We start from the raw sequence: 21,509 nt of genomic DNA, 5'->3' as shown, positions 1-21,509 counted from the left end.
TATGGCTGTCCCTAATTTTGAGCTGTCAGACTACAAAGAAGGTAGCACCCATCTCCGACTTTGATCAAATAATAGAATTAGATAGCCACAATCAAATATATATTAAACGAAAGCAACAGTTGTGTTAAGTTTAACACGTAGAGGAAAGTGTATGTTGTACATCATCTTCCTTTCATGAAAAAATAACGCAAAACATACAAGAGACAAACAACACAGGTATAAACTACACCAAGTGAATTGGAAATTGTATCCTTACAGCTATAAGAAAATGTCACACATGTAACATATATCTAAACGGATAACTCAAAAGCATACTAAATTTTGATTCCATAAGAGCACTAAATATTCCTTTTTCAGCAATAAGTCCAACACTACCACTTACAATCCTTTAAGATTATTCTAACATGTTGTGCCCAACAACTAAAGAGTTCCAGGATTAGAGGAAAATAAGAAAACTAGGAATATAATTATACCAGTATAGCTGAATACGTCCTCAAGGTGGGTTCTGGTTGTTTCAAACAATGTGATTTGGTTGGTCAAACTATGGAACAAGAAAACCCTTTGGAATTCAGCTGACACCACTTTAATTAATTAACAAAGAAACAGTGTTACGATGAATCGAACAGCTAAACCTTATTTAATGTATACTATAAAATAAAAAAAGTAAGACCTAGATAATGGCAACAGAATAGACTGAGTTAACGCACAGAAGACTGGAGTCAACGAAAATCAAGAAATAAAGAAACCGTAAAGGATCATGCGAAAATACGTCATTACAGATGGCGACTCGGAATAATACGAGTGATTCGATGTTTTTTGTTTTGTTGTTGTTAACTACAAAACTCTAAAATGGGCTATTTGTACTCTTCCCACTGAGTGCAGAAACACATTTTTTGAGTTATAAGCCTTCATAATTAACGCTGGACACCGGAGGGAAGCAATGACGAATAGATTTATTGTTTTTAGCGCAAAACTACACATTGGACGATTTGCGGACTTTTCGCAGCTGAAGTCAAACCCTGGATTTTTAACATCGTAAGTCCGTAAACGACTTGAGAATAGTGATTTATCGACGTCAAAAACACTCATTTTCTTTTGTTATAAATGTTCATATGTATAATAAAATATAAACAAAAAGCATTCTAGGAATACAGAATTACTGTTACGATTTTACCTATGTAAAGCAAAGTTGCAAATAAAGGATTTGTTGGTACTAAGGATGTGTTTAACATCAATAACTACAAAAATAAAGATACGAATTATCTAAATATCTAGCATATCTTATCAGATCTTTCTAAGCTTACTTATGTCTTATGGTCGGCTACATATAACTCAAATATTTATTCTTCACGGCTTCTTACATAACACTTCAAACATACTATTTTCTCAATTTCCTAACGTCAAGTAACCATAATAATGTCTCCAGGAAAAAGTATTTAAACAATACCAAATATTCGTGCAATAAAGAGTGATTCCTAACATTAACAGATTTCAATAGTAACAAGGTGGATCTAGTCTAAACCAAAAACTAAATGTACTTCCACTCGGTCCACGAAAGTGTTCTGTTTTTGGAGTAATTAAAACAAAAATTAAGAGTAACAAATAATTTTATTTCTTGCTTTCGAAAAGAATATGTCATACCGTGTTGTAGCCTACAGAATGCTTAATTCTTCTCGTGATTCATGGCATGCGCACCTTTTACTGACGTCACAACAGTAAAAACTAGAACGTTAAGCGTCCCTCACGTGATGTAATTTTAGTGTTTACTAATTGATTTACAGACAACACTACTGCGAGAGGTTAAATTAGGTTACTTCCCCAAAAGGTTTCCGGCCCCATTTTGGGAAAATTATCCGTGATTAGAAAAACATCAAACACATTTATAAGAACAAACTGACTGACGTCGTGACGCTTTAATTCTTTAATATAACTTCACTTCCAAGACAATCTAATTCAAATGAAATTAATGAGCTCTTTTTATTATTCAAGTAGACATCCACTTATAAGCACGCCAAGTATAACTGGTCGTTAGTTAACGAACATCACAAATCAGAAGCTAGCCTTAGTAAAAAAACAAAACAAAAAATAGTCAGCTTCTTACGTTGCATGTTATCACAATCTACAACATTTAATCAAACGCCAGCTTTCTGTAGTCGAAACAATCTGCCTGCATCCAAATGGCACTAACAATAAAGTACAAAAGGCTGTATAAACAATTACTCTTCAGTACAACAATATGAAACATACGAAGCTTCATTCTGATACACTGAGAACGTCCCATCAAATAAACTTACACACTGATGTGTATTTATTCTTGGAATTACGTTGAAATAGGAAAATGCTACGAAAACAACAGATAATGCAGTTTAAAATGTTACCTGTCCTTCCACTAGCTTATAGAAACAGAAAGTACAGGTTTTGCATCAATTTCGGAAGTTCCAATCAAACATATGGTGGTCTCATAACATTGTACTGCATGCTAAATATCAATGTAAGCACGCAATTTTAACAGATGCATGTTCTGAGCCAGGTCATTTGGACTGAACATAGATTTACTATTTGTCTTTTCATCTGTGTTCGAACGATTTTGCTCTCGGCGCAGTTAGGAAGTAATACGCACGGTGCTTATGCATTCTGAATATTGTTTTGCATTTAGCGCAAAGCTACACGAGGGCTACCTACGCTAGCCGTCCCTAATTTAGCAGTGTAAAAGTAGAAGGAGGGCAGCTAGTCATCACCACCCACCGCCAACTCTTGGGCTACTCTCTTTTACCAACGAATTAATGGGATTGACCGCAACATTATAACGCCCCCACGGCTGAAAGGGCGAGCATGTTTGGTGTGACGGGGATTCGAACCCGAAATATTCCGAAAAGGTATGGCTATAACAGAACGAATATTCAATGCCTCGCTATATCGTTGGTAGATATTGACAAGTGAAGGTCGCGATTTGTTCTTGGGATCGTCACAAGTGAGCAACAGAATTTCATAACAAAATTTAAAAACCAACAGAAAACGTTTAGGATCACAACAATAAAATATGGTTTATGTGAAACCGGAAACAATTATTTTTAGAATTACTGACGTATGATGACTTCCACATACACTTAATTTCAGCGTATAATAACGCCCGGATATCCATTAACGGAAGCGTTGCTGTTACGCAAGTTTCATTTATGCGTAAGAGAACGTATAATTACATTTTTATGCACGTGCGTATATACAATCTATTGTTTGTTTTGGATTTCGCGCAAAGCTACACGATGGCTATCTGCGTTAGCTGTCTCTAATTTATTAGTCAAAGGCTAGAGGGAAGGAAGCTAGTCATCACCACCCACCGCCAACTCTCTCTTGATCTACTCTTTTCCAAATGAATGATAACACTCCCACAGTTGAAAGAACAAGCATGTTTGGTATAACCCTCAGGCTACGAGTCATGTCGGGCCTACATAATAAATCAGTGAATATCGGTACAAACACTACTGCGAGAGGTTAAATTAAGTTACTTCTCCAGAAGGTTTCCGGCCCATTTTGGGAAAATTATCCGTGATTAAAAAACATCAAACAAATTTATAAGAACAAACTGACTGACGTCGTGACGCTTTAATTCTTTAATATAACTTCACTTCCAAGACAATCTAATTCAAATGAAATTAATGAGCTATTTTTATTACCATGTAACTACAATACGTCAAAAGCAAGTTCTGTACATCTATAAAATCACATTAATTGTTAAAAATCAATGTATCGTTTAAATGTGTGTGTGTATATACAAAGCTACACAAACAATGTAAAAATATACAGAAGTGGAAATAATTATGAAAACAGTAACTAAATAAGGTGGGATATAAACGTATATATTATTTGATTGCTTCCCCTTTACATTATGAAAACAAACAGTATCACAATGCAATTATTTGCTAACATTGTATATATTGTTAATAGCTGTCATTCAACCAATTAGACAGCGACACATCAGCATAATGGTAATAAAACTACAAACAGGGATACTACTTCCAGAACAGATATGCCACACGAAAAAAGTCTAAAAAACTCAAGTTTCAAGTGATTAATACTACTCCACATGACAGCTTGAGCCAACATTTCATGTTTCAGTAGTAACAAATGAAAATTCTGAAGAGAGTAAGTGAAACAAATACAGGTAATAAAGAAAGTGGTGTAAAGTAAGTTACGGTATGCTCTTTACGTGACACGTAACAATTCAACAGAAATCTTACCAATGATCTAGCTCTAAGTACAAGTGTGAATGTTACCTTCAGAAGAGTCAGATACACATTGGCCCGAAGCAGTCTCAGCGAATGTTATCTGAGCATAAACTGCATTTAATGAAGAAACCAAACCAAAGGGATGGAACAGTTTAACAAATTTGATAAACAAAGCTGGAGAAGAGTGTTCTCTACAGATGAATCTACATTTATATTGCTTTTAACAACCTATGACAATTTGATGTCTGAGAGGAAAGCAGTTTGCTGTTTTGTGGCACAAAGCAGCTTGGCAGCAGATCAGCATAGTATTCTGGTGTCTCCGAAAGAAAGGTTTAGCGTTTGTTTCTGAACTTCGCGCAAAGCTACACGAAGGCTATCTGCGCTCCGAAAGAAAGGAACGCCAGAAAAGTTGATTAGATTGGAAACAGCCATTTATGAACGAGCGAAAAACAGTGAAAACAGTACATGGAAAAGCAGATAAGTTTGAAGTAAACATTGGGTTGCACCGATGGTCATCCATTTGCTCTTGTGTTCGTCACTGTCGTCTTAAGTAAGGAGTGACCTAAGGGGGCTCTGCTGGGAGCTATTATACGCTGACGACTTTGTCCTAACAGTTGAAAGTAAGCAGAGGACACACAAAGTGTGGCAGAACAGTTTGGAAAGCAAAGGCTTGAAAGTGAATGCCAGAAAAACGAAAGTCAAGATCACAGGTGTAAACGGGAGCTGCTGGAGCAGGTGGAAAACTGTAGGAACTTGGGAAGTATAAACCAAAGTGCAAGAAAAAGTGGGAATGCTGTGAGAGATATAATCCAGGTGGTTTGGAAGAAATGGAAGTAATCACAGTCATCTGTGACAAAAGGCTATCAAGGTCACTAAAAGTCAGTGTGTAAACTATGATTAGACAAGTGATTCTCTATGGAGCCAAGTCAGTGAGGGGGGGGGGGCTCGTTGATAAGAACAGAAATGGGAATGCTAAGACGGCTATTGGAAGTGTAGATGAAAGGAAAAAGAACAAATAAGAAAATGGCAGGATTCTGTGGAATCGAGGAAAAGGCAAGAGAAGCGAGGCTGGGATAGTTCAGTTAAGTGAATAGAAGAACAACCAATAAGGAGAACATTAAGGCTTACAGAGGAAGACAGGGAAGACCAGTAAAGTTTTGGTAGAATGGGATTAATTGTGGAAGACCTGGCAATGAGCAGAGATGATTGGAGGAAAACATATGTGAATGACGGCGATCTCTACTAAAGGGAAAAGCCGAATAAGAAACGTTGAAGGTATATATGACTACTGATAAGTACAAGCTCAGATATTCATATTCCATACAGTTAGTGATCACAAGTATAAACTGAATATAATAATAAAAAACAACATTAAAATAATAAAAAACTAATAAAACACTCAGAAGATGGCTTAGTCTACACAATATCCCAGTATGAATATTATCACATTTGTGTAAACTTGCAAGAGAACTGAGGTCAAATAATAATCATAGAACTTGGCTGAATTATGGAAGGTAATATCGGACATTTAGAACATTTCACAATTACATATTGACAAACTTGTGATAGAATTTAAAAAAATACTGTTAAATTTGAATTAAATACAAAATAAGAGCGCAGTGTACAAGTTATTTGCTTTATTTGTAGTTTCTGTGCTGACACATCGAACAAATGAGTGACTAGTTGTACTAGTTGTTTGCGGCTCATGTCTTTGTATTACCATGCGTTTCCATAATTACTACCAATACTGTGGATACAATTGAAACAGTACATTTCAACTTTTCATATGAATCCCTTTAAAATACATCTTATAAGTTTTAGTACCCGTTATTTTAAATAACTGTCGATAATGGAACATATTTGAGACGTCTTTCACTCACACAGTGATTACATCAAATAACCGATTTGACTCACGTTTATTTTTCCTTATTATTCTACATACAAATTTGTCTTTTTGTGAAGGTAAACAGTACTTAAAATAATAAAGATTTTAAACAATCAAAATTTGAATTATGTTTATCAGAGTAATAATGAAAAGCTCCACTACGATATAATTTACAAATAAATCAGAATGTGAAAATGCTTATATGAAATTATTCTGTTCACAGCTGTTACACAAATATCGTAACATTTGGGTGATTTGTTTGCTTGTAGTTAAACACAATGTTACAAAGCGGACTATGTGTGCTGCATCTACCACGGGTATCGAAACACTAATTCTTGCATTACAAGTCCACAGCTTACAACTGTGAGGACTGTAAAAACATCTAAAAATATAAATTACAAATAATCTTCCAGATACTGTATATGATTAATTTACCTGCATATCGTTTCATTTCATGCTTTTTTAAAAATACAATCATTAAACTTCAAGAAAAATTTATTACCACTCCCATTGACAAATGTAGTTGTAATTTTGGTTTATTTGTAAAAATATAAAAATGTTAAAAAATTTAATTAAATTACTTTTAATAGCACTTAAGCCAATTGTAATGTTAAAAATACTACTAAGGGATGATACGTGTTTTGCATAATTATTTATTATATGACTACTGAAACACTATTTTAGGGAAAAAAATAAAATTATTGATAAAGATGGGACTGGACCTCTTGCATATAACAAGCGTGTGCCGTGCCATATAAATCAGAGCCCAGAGATTGTTTTTTACACATTTGCAAAATTATTAAAGGAAATACTGCATGTATGAGAAGAGAATGATTTAAATGTATAAATCCTTTAAGTAATGCTCTTGTTTTATTCTGTATTTGGATATGGATGAAACAAAAGCCTTCTGAACAGAATGTTGTTATATTTATATTTAAGATAAAGTGTATAAACAAGGAATGATTATAAATTAAATATATCTCTGTGGACAACATATTTTACATAAACACCTTTCATTCCTCCATAACCGTTATCTTTGACTGAGATCTTGAGATTTTTTTTTTTATCGAACCTTTGATAAAACAGTGGAATTTTAAAATTATGGTTTCAATAACTGTAACAATCAACTGTATTCGTTTCCCACTACTTCACTTATTTCTCTTTTTACTCTCCCATAAAGTATTATGAAAGCATTTGTTTCATTATTACCCATAATGAAAATGGTATATTATTTCCCTAACGAGTAAAATCGTTCTTTGGGTACAAAAAGTGTTTAAATTTTAAGCCAAATTGTCGAATTTTAGGCGCCTACGTTATATACGTTTCGTATACAAGTTACAAAACGGTATCTTTTTAGAATTATGGCATCAAGTGTAAAAATCGACAATCGTCATGCTCTTTTTGTGTGTGTAAATTTCTCTTGTGTACATGTATCTAAATCGCGTTCCTATAACATCTGAAACCTGTAATTATTTTCGTTTGCGCAGTGTTAGCTGTAAAACATAAAAAAAATAAATGACGTTGTGGCAATGACTATTAAGGCTAATTGCGGTAGGTTATCTAGAAAATAAACTCGTGCTTCCCGTTTCAATCGTATATAAATTTCAGGCCTAATTGTCGATTTTATGGCGCCCGTTGCAATTTGTATGAAAATGTGATGGTAATGCGTTATTCACAAACTACAGAAATGTAAAGATTAATTTCATGCATTTTCTTGGGAGTTTAAGTTAATAAAGTAAATGCCTTTAAATTTAATGTTGTAAACATCGTCGTTTTGCCCTCGTATGGAACAATGCACGTTAAACGTTGTTCACTTTTGCACTCATATAAACGCAAAACGACCACCATACAATAAGCCAATAGGAATATTGAATTTCCATGAGAGCTAACACACATACACGCAGACTGACTGACATACATCATTATTTTAATTACATAGATAGGCTTCAACTAATATAATATTTAATATATATACATACTAAGCGATATCCGATAATTCGTATATATTTACCATATTTGTACATATCTTTTGAACTACGCAAGAATTAATCCTATAAATCCTGCTTTTATTACTCAATAAATTCTGTACTGAAGCTCTCTGCCATTATTCTAGAAAACAATTAGACACATCTAAAATTTTTGAAACTCATACTGAATGCATAATTTTCAAAAAGACTCAGAATCATTAATAATAATAATAACAATAATACTATAATAATGTAAAATTACAATGTGTAATTTAAATAAATTCGGTTCAGCTTCTCCTACAGTTACATTTGATTGGATTACTTTATTTACCAAAACAGCCTTGATTGCTTTAACCACAGGTGTTAACTTACCAACCGATTCAGTTTTGGATAGAATAATATCAAAACAGTTTCATAAAGTAACAATATAAACAGTTATTATTTTTAAAATTTTTAACTAAGTTGTTAAAATGTAGATGGTATCCCTCAGGAAGAAAATTAATAAGCTAATATTACCCATATATATAATCAATCACATTGTATACCTTCATACCAAACCCATAACAAATGGTGAAAGGTAAGTTGCCTTGGGATGTTTTGGTTTTAAGTACTCACTTTCCCCTCATTATGATTGTTCTTCAGCAGTCTATATTAAAGTGTTTTAAGAGTTAATTGGACAACACCTTTCAGATGGTATTGCCACTACTCTGCAAATGATTAACTTTTTCTTATTGTTTTGCTTTTCAGAACCTAAATTTAATATTTGATTCTTTCTTCCAAATTATTTCTAATATTATGGTACTGATATTTCAACAACTACCAGATAATACATGTATTGTTTTACATTGAAACACATACATACACAATCCAACCCGTACACTAATGAAAATACATAAGCAATGCATATCCAGAAGTTATAAACAATTAAAAGCACCTCAGTAGTAAATTTATCATTTGTAACTTCCTATAATTATGACAATGAATCTAGTATTATCATTCAACCATAAAAAGTATGACAAAAAGTATATGACGTAAATTGAAACAAATATCAGACTGAGACATTTAACTTGAAATAAAAAATACTTTGTTTGCAAAGTACTCTGCAAACTTTGTCTGTTGAAATTATATTATGAATGTTCAAATGGAAATATGAAAGGAGGAATGCACAATGAGAAATGTGTCACAGGGACAGATGGAAAATGGCATAATCAACTGAACACTTTCATGCAAAATCCTAGTTGGAAATAAGATGTAGTGTGGCTAACACTTTGCCCTGTGCAACTGGTCAAACTACTGGAAAATTAGTACATTACACAATGAGATGAGCTTCATCAGAATGAAATGTATATCCCTGTCTTATATTTCACTGCATTGTACAACCCACTTTGGTCATAAAGTGGCTAGAAAATAAGAATTTTCATTCTTCCATTCAAAGATCAGTGGAAAAATCTGCATTGGGAAGATACTGGACAGATTAGACCTAAACACCACAAAGGTCTATTACCAGAAAAGGTGCAACAGGTTAATGTGAGAAGCCAAGTAGATGAGCAGGCACTTCATGGTGCTTGCACTGTTTATGATAGTCCATGGAAAAACAAAGAACCACATAAAGAGGTAAGGAAATAAAAGAAATATCTATTCAAAAAGGTGAGTATACTGGAGAATGATGACTGGAAGGAGACAGTATACTGTGGGAGACAAAACTGTGAGAAACATGGCATAGTCCACATTCCAGTCTAGAGGATCTTGTCCAAGAGTTGTCAAAAGTGTGAAGCTAGAGAGAGATTCAAGAAGCAAGTTTGATATGATGAGATTCAGCCTACAAGATGGGGGATAGCAGTGGGATGTAGACTTTAGTGTTGACATGATCCAGCCACCAGGATAGTTCATTAAGAAGAGAAGAGGCAGCATCAAAAGAGAGGACACAGAATCACAATAAATTTTATTTTAGTTGTTTAAAGCTCACTGAAGAAGTCGCATGTGAGCCCAGCATAGAGGAGCATGTTCTAAAGAAATGAAAGTCCCCAAAAGACATAGAACCTCTCATGATGAAAGCATTAGAGATGCAAGAGTCAAGGAAGCTATGAACTTCATGTCCTGTAGATGAGTGGAGGAAGGATGAGCTTGGCTGAGTTGAGAACTGGAAAGTAATCTCAATGAATATTGAGTTGGAATCAGGAACAACTTGGGAAACATGAAAACCATCTCCTGTGGGAGAAGAAATGTGACCTCCTGAGAAGATATGAGGAAGAGCTGGTCATCCATATAATAACAGAAAGAAAGCCTAAGACTTTGGGCATGAAAAATAAATGACCCCATTGCTCAGATGAGGAGATAAGGAGCCAAAGCAATGCTGAAAATGAAAGCTCAAAATTTTTACTCCTGATTGCAGTGAATGAAATGAAGAATACAAAGAAAAGATGAAACAATCAGAATAAGGATAAAGGCATGGAAGAAATCGACCTTGGTCATTAATAGTCCAAGGGAAAAAGACCATTAAGAATGATGAGGAAACCCTTCTATTTTGAACTGAGGACCTACCAGATGGTGATTGAGAGGAGAAAATTCAGCAATGGGATACTAGTCCTCAGTCTTTTAGGGGACAACAAAATGACAGAGAAAAGCAAAAGTTGGTTGGTTTGGTATTTTATGGCATAAAGCAAAGAGGCTCTCTGTACCAAACATCTGGTAGAAAGTGAAAATTAAAGTAAGATTATTAAAATTCATAAAAAGAAATTAAGGTAAAACAAAAGTTTAATTTTGAGTTAAAAACATAAAGCATTAAATCAAATTTTTATATCAAGTCTACAGCAGTAAGAAAAAAACTACAGTAATACAATTTGTAAAACCTTTCTGTAACATAACTATAATTATCATAACTCACCAAAATGACTAACGGATAAGTTCAAAAATCAGCATTAGTCACCTGAAGTTGGCCTTTCCAATCCTGGCTTTATTTGACATTATGGCAATTTTCTAATTTCAAATTGAACTAGATGTACTTTAAGTCTTAAAAGGAAATCACATAAAAAAAGGTTTAACTTATAAATTAAAAACTTAAACAGCATTAAAGAAATGAATGGCCTTTAAAAAAGGTATAAACATTCGTAAGATGAACGTCACCAATGCCAATAACATTGTCTAATATTATGGATAAATCTTGGGACAGAACATGTTTAAAATGGTGCTGTCATTTAATAGAGTCATAAATACAGCAAGACAGTAAAATGTGGCTTATTGTGACCTGAGTGTCACACAGACAACACATTGGTGCATCAGTTCCTGATAAATGAAAATAATGAGTTAAAAAACTGTGACCAATGTGTAGTCTAGTTAGGACAACTTCCAAAGTCTAATAGAAAGTTTTATATGCAACTTCCAAAGTCTAATAGAAAGTTTTATTTGAAAAAGTTTGTTTTCATGTTGCTCACTCTAAATCGACTGCCAAATGGCACAGAGCTGAGGCTTGAAGACAGAATCATAGTACATGTACGGAACAGGCACAGCACAGGTAGTGCCAGAGCAGACAGGTTTAGCTGCAGTGTCATCAAGTGCATTCCTGCAAATACCAACATGGCCTGGTATCCAGAAAAACTAAATAAAAGTATATATTAAAGAGAAATGGATGAGTATTTTTGAATACCGACAAGAACAGGGTAAGAACTAACGTGAAGCAGTTCCAGGGCCAGTAGAGACCTAAGCAAATCAGCATAAATAGTGCAATTTGAGTACTGCTTAGCTTCTACATGATCCAGGGCAAGAGAAATGGCATACAGTTCAGCAGTGAACACAGAAACTGTAGTGGGGATTCTGTGTGCAACCACTGAACCACAATAAACCATGGCAGAGACCACAGAGTCACCTGATTTCAAACCATCCATATAAAGAGGTTCAAAAGATGTTCAGCAAATAACAGACAGTACTTCCAATCAGGAGTATCTGTTTTTCTCAGATGGCTTATCACATTTGAGGAGTGTAATAAGCCATGTTATGATGGGCTGACCAATGAATACAGCAATGTTATCTGAAGGACAGACCCAATTCATCCAACTGCACCTGGATAGAAAAGCCAAAAGGAGCAATGGCAGACCATCTGTTTTGAAAGAGTATGGCCCACCAAGGAAGGAAAGCACAACCCCAGGTGGGATGCTGTGGTAAGGAACAAAGTTTTGAAGCATACAGTGAAGAAAGTTGCAAAAGGCAGAGGTACAAAGAAGGTTCATGAGACTCTGTGTATAAGCTCTGCACTCGGGAAGTGCAAAAAGCCCAGGTGCAGAGCCGAAGTCCCTGATGATTAATGGGGTCCAGCATCTTCAAGACTGGGGTCCTGGCAGAGCCATAGAGCAGTGACCCATAGTCTAGTTTTGATCAAATAAAAGAATGATATACCTTAGCATAGGGCATTGATCTGCTCCCCAAGTGGTGGAAGAGAGGACACAGAGGAAGTTCGGTGTTCTTATACACTTGACTTGTAGCTGCTTGATGTGTAATATAAAGGTCAGCTTACAGTCAGAGATAAGCCCCAAAAATTTTGTCTCAGGGACCACAAGTAGCACAACTTCACCAGTATGGGGTATAGGATCAGGGTATATACCCCATTGGTGGCAAAAGTGCATGCAAACAGTTTTAGAGAGAAAGAGAAATTAAAACCATTTGCTGTGGTCCACTTCAGTAAATGTCTGAGGGCAGTCTGTAGCTGCATTCAATATACCTCATGTTCGACGATTGACATAAGATGTGAAAGTCATTGACATAGAGCCCATTTGCAACAGTAAGGAGGAGTTTTTCAGTGATGGCATTAATCTTTATACTGAAAAGTGTGACACTCAAAACACAATCCTGACAGACTCCAAGTTCCTACAGAAAAAACAGGAAATTGTCAAACCCACACAAACTTCAAATAGCCTGCTCATTAAATATTTTTAATAAAAATGGGCAAATGACCATGTAACCCACATAAATGGAGGTCTCGCAAAATGCCATACCTACATGTAGTATCATAAGCCTCTCAGTGTCAAAGAATATTGATATAAAATGTTGTTGCTTAAAAAGGATTCTCTGATTGATGTTTCAAGTTAAATAAGGTGGACCATGGTGGAGTGCTGTCATCAGAACACACACTGCAAGGGCAAGAGAAGGTTGTCTGATTCTAGGAACCAAACAAGATGAGTATAAACCATCGTTTCAAAGGTCTTACAGAGACAGCTTCTCAAAGGAATTGAAAGGTAGTTTTAAAAGATCTTGGGATCCTTCCCAAGCTTAGAGAAAAGTAAGACAATAACTTGACACCAGGCATCAGGAAAACATTCTTCTGCCAGATACAGTTAAACACAATCAGAAGAATAGTAAGAGAAGCAGAAGATAGATGGTGCAGAATCTCGTAATGAACATCATCAGGCACAATCGATGTACTACCAGACTGATGATGGGCCAGTTTGAGTTCCACCAGTGTAAAGGGGCAATTATAGCCATTTAGATAATCAGCTCAAAAGGAAAGAGGTGACACCTCTGCTTAAGTCTTGATGGCTAAGAAGGTGTAGGATGAAGCAGAAGTGCTAAATACCTGGCTAAAGCTTTCACCTAGAGTATCAGTGATGCTCTGGGAATCAGCTACTTCCTGGCCATCAGAGAGCAAGATTGAGAAAGGGACAGAATTATATTGCCCACTGACCTTTCAAATCTTGTTCCTTGTGACTTTGAAACTAGTAACAGAAGTCACCCATCTATAAGAATCCAAGATCAAAGTGGTGTGTGTTAGGGATGGACCCCTCAACCACCAGGATCCTCTCCACCCCTTCATGGGTCACCACACATGGCAAACATGTGGATGGATGTTTAGATCCCAGAGAAGGTAAATTGAAAGAACAGAAACTTCCCGGGGCTCCCTAACCAAGTACATGAAACCACATTGAAGGAGAAAAGCTAAAGGTCTCTCATGTATAAAAGATCCAATACTACAGCTTTGAGATACAGAAGATACTGATCTTTGAAAGGATGAGGGTAAGGAACAGGAAAAGAGGAGGAACCATGAGAAGTGAACAAAAAGACTAAGTTGTAAGAACATGAAAGACCCATCAGTTGGTGGAAGATGTGATGCTCACCTCAGTGGAAGGACAGATAGTATGAAGTATTAGAGGGATAAAAACAGGAAAAGTGATGGAAGATTCATGGGATCAAGGAATGAGGGTGGACTCTTGAGGATGAGAGAGACAAGAAACTAAAAAAAAAAGACTGGTATTTAGCAGCCTTGACTTGAATTTTCAAGACATTAGAAGCATCCTTTACTTGAAATTTCAAGACATTAGAAGCATCCTTGAAGACTTCAGAGTAGAGAAAATGAGACAACTAAAGTTACAAAGGTGAAATTGAGGTAAATGAATGGCAGAGAGAAGAGCATCATATTCCAGAAGGTCCCAACAACAGAAGAACCAAGTATGTAGGGACAAGGTACTGAAAGGGCTGACTTTAGATACCCAGAGAAACTATCAGGATCATGCTGTAGGGCTTCTAAGAGATGAAGAAAGATATATTTACTATGATGATTTAATATCAATTAAATTGTGACACAAATGTAGATTTTGTTCTACAGTACATTTTCTTCTCTCACTGTACATTTGTTAGAATAACTTGATGAATACAAGGTGTGTGACAATACTGAAAGCTACCCTTAAAATTGGGCAAGATTTTAAGCTTCAAAACAGAAGCTGCTTTTGTACAGACTTGATAAATATATACGTAATAGCTTGTCGAACAACAGTATATAATCAAATTTTTGTTGTTAAAGAACTTGTTACATTATCAAGAGAAGACAATAATACGTTAACATGTTACGAAACTGAAAATATTTTACCAATAGATACTTACCTCCTATGACAAAAAGCTTTTCTCAACTTGTACTGTTTCACTTGCTACTATTTTTGATACTCCCACCTACCCTCATGTGTGTTCACTTAAGACATATGCATGATATGCAAATGATCATGCAGCAAACTTCCACCAATAGGAATGTGACAACTCCTATCATCTCTTGTGTCCTCTCTTCAATGCAGCCCCTAATCATTTTGAGATTGGAAAGCACATATAAAACATACACTGTAGATGGGGAGGTTGATCATGAAATGTGAGAGAGGAAAGTACCTTTTGAAAAATTCAATTGCAGTTTAGGAATATTATATTACCTCACAAAAGCTAGAATTACACATTGAGTTGGGAGAGGGTCTAGAAATATGATTCCTCTTTAGAAAGTGTCCAAAGGATAACCACTGGATGTGCAAATAAACAGAATGCAACACCAACATGAGAGACCAAACCACTTTTGAGCCAGGTATACTCCTTGTCCATGTGAAAATGTGTTACAATAAGGAAGAAAACATAGGAGAAAACTCCTATCAACATGTATGCACACCAGAAATATCCATCACCATAGATGCTGGGAACTGACAGGAGGAAGAGAGACACCAAATTAGGGATGAAGCTGTTAGTCCATCACTAGATGTTACTAATAATATATTGTCCAGTTCACAGTAGGAGAAAGGAATATAGTCACACATGTATGAAATCAAGTGAGTCCAGGTTTAGAGTATCTAAGGCATATCAGATATGTTTAGAATTTTATGCAAAGCTAAACGAGGACTATCTGCACTAGCCTTCCCAAATTTAGTAGTGTAAGACTAGAGGGAAGACAACTAGTCATCACCACCCACCATCAACATTTGTGCTACAATTTTACCAAAGAATAAGGGGATTTACCATCATATTATAATGCTTCAACAACAAAAAGGGCAAGCATATTTGGTGTGATTGGTATTTGAGCCCACAACTCTCAGATTACCAGTTGAGCACCCTAACCACCCAGCCATGCATCATAATATAAATGGGAGATTAATTTTAACCAACATTAGGCAAACCATGATAGGGATATCCACCTCAGATACAAGAACTGGTAGAGTAGATGATCCTCTGCACCAAGGATCCATGTCATGATGTTGCACACTCAACAAAACCATAACATCTGACAAAAACTTACATCTTGGGGATAGCAGAAACATAGACAGCTAAAATATGGCTATAGATAAGCATAAACACCATCACCCTATTCTCAACTGAGTGAGAGTGAACACACACAAAAGGAACCATCCATGATTTACCATCCCAGCAAGTAGACCTGGTAAAAAACAAAGACACATAACCACGAGAAGAAATGTACTGAAGAGCCCAGAGAAAAGCAAAACTAGAGACAGTGCAATGGTGCATCACAAGACCTTATTTTGAAAAGCAAGCCAATCCAGTGATTTACAATACATATACCATGTGGGCTGTGTAGTAATCATTCCATGCTTTACTCATGAGTATACAATCTTGAATGAACATTTTTATGAAACAAAATATCACAAGACATACTAACATTCTTGCAGACCAACCTATCTTACTGAAGGGTATATATGCACAAAGAGTAGATTTAAAAATAAATATAACTGGCCAAGCAACACTCGCTACTGAGCAGAATCAAAATATTCAACAAATGCCTCTGCAAATAAAATGAAGCAAAGGAAGCACTTACCTACTCAAAAAAGAAACCACATAGTGCTAAGTAATGATGAGAGGAAGACAAAATCTCAAAGAAGAAATGGAGAAGTAGTGAAGATAATGACCAGTAAAGGTATACGTAATGGTCCACATACTAATGCCAATAGTGTTCTTTAACAAATGTGTAGCCATGAACAGGTTAATGTGACAACTGGATAGGAAGATGCATGGAAAAGATGACAACCATCAAAATAAAGAGGAGAATATGCCACAAGGATGGGAGGAAAGAAGGAAAAGAAGAGGAGGCATTAGAAGTAAAACCACAAACTGAAAACCAAAGCCAAACCAGCCAATATCGGAACCACCAACAGAAACCACAGCAGAGTGATCTGGATGATTGAAAGAACATGGGGAAGCAGATGCAAACATGTATAGACCAATCCATCCTGAGTGAGAGCATTAACTACTACAACCAAAGAATGTGGAAAAGGATATCAAAACCATGGGAGTTGAGAATTGAAATGAATGGCAAAGGCATCAAATTCTAGAACAGCCCACCGTATTCAGTTTCTTAAACACCCAAGAGTCTAGTGATCACTCCACAAGGATAATCCTGTCAGAATGTGGTAAACAATCCATGGTAAGATTTAAGGCATCTAGAATATGACAAGCCAACAAAATAAATTGATGGCTGTGAGGCTAATACAAGTGGTCCAATGTCCAAAAAGCAGAGGTCCCTCAACCCTTTCCTGGAGATGTACAAAACTACTGACAAGTTGTCAGAATGCATCACTGCCAACTAGCCCTAACAGGCTGGAAGGAAGTAAACTAAATCTCGATAAACTGTGAGGAGCTTCAAGAGATTGATACAAAAAGAGAACTCTGAACTCAGAATTCACCATCCCCAAAACTTCTTAAGTATCCAGATAAGTACCTTGACCAGAAAGAGAAGTATCTGTAAGAAAGTGATATTTTGGTTAAGAAAAAAGAACACTAATAATGATGTCATCTCAATCAATCACCAGGCAAAGTTGGTCTGTAAGAAATGAGAAAGGAAGAGAGAAATGTCTAAGGAATCCTAAATGAGGTCTACTGGTCCAAAAAAACTCAGTGATGGTGATGCATGTGGGAAAGACTAAGATGGATGAAAGCTTCCAGAGATTCTCACATCCTAAAAGAGAGAAAATTATTTGCACAGTAGGAAAAGAGACAAAAATAGAGGCTGTAAACTGGAAGCTTTAGAGCCTTTAACTAAGTAGAGAATTGAACAACACCTCAAGGTGAACTAGATATCATGCAGGTATTAGGAAAGACTTCACCACTTTCACAAACCAACCAGCATGAGCTCCTTCTAATAGGAAGAACCAAAGATGAAGAGAAGATTTGACCTGGTGAGGTAGCTAGAATGAGATAGTCAGTCATCCATGTAATAGTGGAACCAAAAGCTCTGGGAATGAAGAAGATGGAAAAATGCCTGGACCACCTAACAAAAAATGTAGGGAGTACTAATGCAAGTCCAAAGAGTCCAGAATTGAAATACACTTTGAAACAATCTGTTTGTTTTCCACTGATTAAATATTGCATTTATAAGCCATCAAATACAGAAATACACAAACATCTGCTAAGTAAAATGGTTTGTACAGATTATTTATACACATATTTACATTTTCGTGTCTTTCTTCTTTGTGTCTCATATGAATAACTAGGTAAAATAACCATTTTGTAACACTCATTTTCAAGTACTTAAAAGTTATATAAGTTATTTGGATTGGACAATACAAGTTTACTCAGTTATTTCTAAACAGTTCATGCAATATAAATACTTTTATTTCTTGTTCTTATCTTCATATTTCAATAATGCTGTGAAATAATGTATTTTTATCATTGTGAAGACTTTATTAACTCCTATATGAATTATGCTACTTGAAAGAACAACTGTCAAATGTAAAATTCCTTATGAAATGCACAAGCAATAACTCCATATAAAATTACAGTTGAGTAACCTATGAAGGTGAAAAATGATTCATGTGCCATTATTATCTTTACCAATCATCACTCATCTGTAACAGGGCAGTAGCCATGACCTCAGGTTTACAATATCACTCATGCTCAAAATTCATGAGATAAATATAGATGCAAACCTCTTCATAATATTCTTGGATTCAAAGACAAAAAATAAACATATTGTTTAAAAACATACACACATAAATGTTCATTCAAAACATCACTCACAGACCACACATTAGCCAACTATGACTGAACCATAACCTGAAAGAATCTATTAAAAACCAACTATTATGTGTGAATGAGTGAAATGTATACACAAGTGCATACATACAAGTTTTTTTAAATGTAAGTAGAGTACAAACAGGAACTATAAATTTAGTTTTGAAATATATTTTTTAGATATTTAGTAAATTTTATATATATGTAAATTCAAAAAAATACATACAGATACGTACAGAAGATAACAATTAAAAATATCAGATAATTATATTAAACATTATTATACAGGGTTTTGTAAATATAGATTACACCAAAGTTAATCAGAACTTGTTCAAAGAAAGCTGTAGCAATACTAGAAATAAATACAGTGTTAAGTGAAGCTGTGCTCAGTTCACTACAGGCTCACAAAATAATTGAACTTTTCTGTATAAAGAACCATATGTTTGGATGTATTAAATAAAATTTAATCACATACAAAAATTCACATTTTGACTATTGATGAAAAGCAGAGTTTATTTAGTCTGTTTCTTAACTTATATCATTTCCAATATGTGAAAATATTTCATTATGGAAAAAAAAACATATTTTGTACATGAAATTAGAACATTGATTACTACAGATTAGTATTTTGAAGATGTTAGAAAAATAATATTTTTGGTTTCACAAACATCTATTTCTGAATTTTCATATGTAAGCATAAGAGCAAAATAACCCATTTTCAACTACAGCAGCAATTCAACTTCAATACTTATTTTTAAAACAACTAAAACTGAGATGTTAAATAATCGCTGGTAGTTTTAACACGCGAATGTATATAAGATACATATATGATGATTCATGGAAAAATACAACACATCTTTTAAACTACATAAGCATGAGTAAATAAAGAGAAGCCACTGTAATTAAGCTTTGGAGACATATGCAACTTTTTCAGTAACTGTAATATTCTCCAGTTTTTATATTACAAATTATTTAAACTATTTACTTAGAAATATCAAAATCATCCCTGATATTGAAATTGATACAGAACTGGCTTATTATACTATTATGTGATTAAAGACTATTATAAAATATTATAAAAGCTTAAGAAGATATCAAAAACACACTTGTTAAACATATTTGTTTATTTGATTTTAAAGCAAAGATTTCCCTAAATACCAGTAAGAAAAAGAAAGGAGTAAACCTTACTTATTAGGTCAAAAAGAAATATTACACCATTACTTCTTGTTATCTGAGACTTAAAAAAATCTAAATGTCAAAACTGGTTTAATTTATATCAAATTTACCATATATTTCCATTATAGTTACTACTGCCATCTGGTGTATGAAGTGGCATTTAGTTCAAATTAACATATTTAAGAGCTTCAGAAAACTATATTAAATCAATATGTAATAACCATTTCATTTGTAACAAGATAAAGGAGTCAGACATTTTCTTTTATAGGAAATACCACCATTACAACAACTGTAACAGTTCATTTTATCTAGACAAAAAATTCTAAACCAACTTCAATAATTTTTCTATATCACTACAAAAGAGCATATAAAGAACCAAGCAGTGTGATTACAGTGCAGATTATTTAAATATCTAGGGCTAAGATAATATGAAAGATGTAATTTTCAAAATTCACCTTATTTCAACTGTTTTGTCTGTCTCTGTGCAACATTTAAAAGTTTTTTCATTAGTGAATAGTGTCCAGTTGTATGTTGTGCATATAGAAACTACTTTTCAACCAGTACCAGCACTGTTGGGTTTACTTGGGTGCTACTTCCAAACTGATTATGTTTCTGCTTAAAAAGAAAACAAAAAACCAACTAATTCACCCACTAAGATGAGACTAAAAAAACAAAGAAACCTAAATTATAAACACAAACATGCATTTACCACAAATGAGTGATATTATAAAGAAACTTTAAACATGTGAAAATACAGACTACAGTAATATGCACCATAACTAACCAACATGTTTCTTATTGGTGCCAAATACAACACTGTGTTACTGACTTATAGCATGTGCCTGCACTATTGTTAATATGTGTGCTCTTAGCATTTCACTATGACACTCTTTCATAATAAATATTTAACAGTTCTGATGTTGAAAAAATAAAATACCACATTCCAAAATTCATTACTTCTTTATATGCATACCAAACCAAAAGTCTGCATATATAAGCCAAATGATAAGATTTTAAGCCCAGTTTTATCAAAACTCTATCAGATACTTAAAACCTGTCAAATTAACAGTTAAACTTCACAAACTGAACTGTGCTATATCATAATCTGTATATCAAGCTACCCACCAAAATTTCTTAAAACTGTGGAAATGACAACAAATTAAGTAAGCTATTTTCTTCATATATTTAAGCACCAACACTTTTACACTGCCAGTTTTGTGTTGTAAAATATTTCAGTATTAGACACCATATTGTTTTTGTCAACCACCAATATTCATTTAAAATAATTAAATCACCAAAGAGTTAGCATATTTTACAGGTTAAAAACCAACAACATGCAGAACATTATTATTATTGATAAGGGCTATCATTAACAATTTAATTGCTTTTATAGATGAAATATATATATATATATTTCTACACACACACATATACACACATTATATTTAGTTATATTACCATCACTCAAATTATTATACTGCCAACATGGAAATAGTTGATTAT

At 34.4% G+C, this 21,509-nt stretch overlaps 1 protein-coding gene across 9 annotated transcripts in view; it reads right to left on the bottom strand.

Annotated features, from left to right (window-relative positions):
• LOC143230912 (thiamine-triphosphatase-like) overlaps positions 1 to 21,509 on the bottom strand; it is a 64,680-nt gene that overhangs the window by 35,783 nt on the left and 7,388 nt on the right. The window contains exon 3 of one of the 9 annotated variants that reach the window (XM_076465217.1): positions 20,462 to 20,621. The exons of 7 other annotated variants lie outside the window; for them this stretch is intronic. The gene's annotated coding sequence lies outside the window, so the exon portion shown is untranslated. The remainder of the gene's footprint in view (positions 1 to 20,461; positions 20,622 to 21,509) is intronic. One more of the 9 variants, XM_076465216.1, reaches the window with a different exon arrangement.

This window comes from Tachypleus tridentatus, chromosome 10, assembly GCF_004210375.1.
Source record: "Tachypleus tridentatus isolate NWPU-2018 chromosome 10, ASM421037v1, whole genome shotgun sequence".
NCBI lineage: Eukaryota > Metazoa > Arthropoda > Merostomata > Xiphosura > Limulidae > Tachypleus > Tachypleus tridentatus.
Note: the sequence above shows the minus strand (reverse complement) of the source record. Positions and strands in the feature narration are given on the sequence as shown.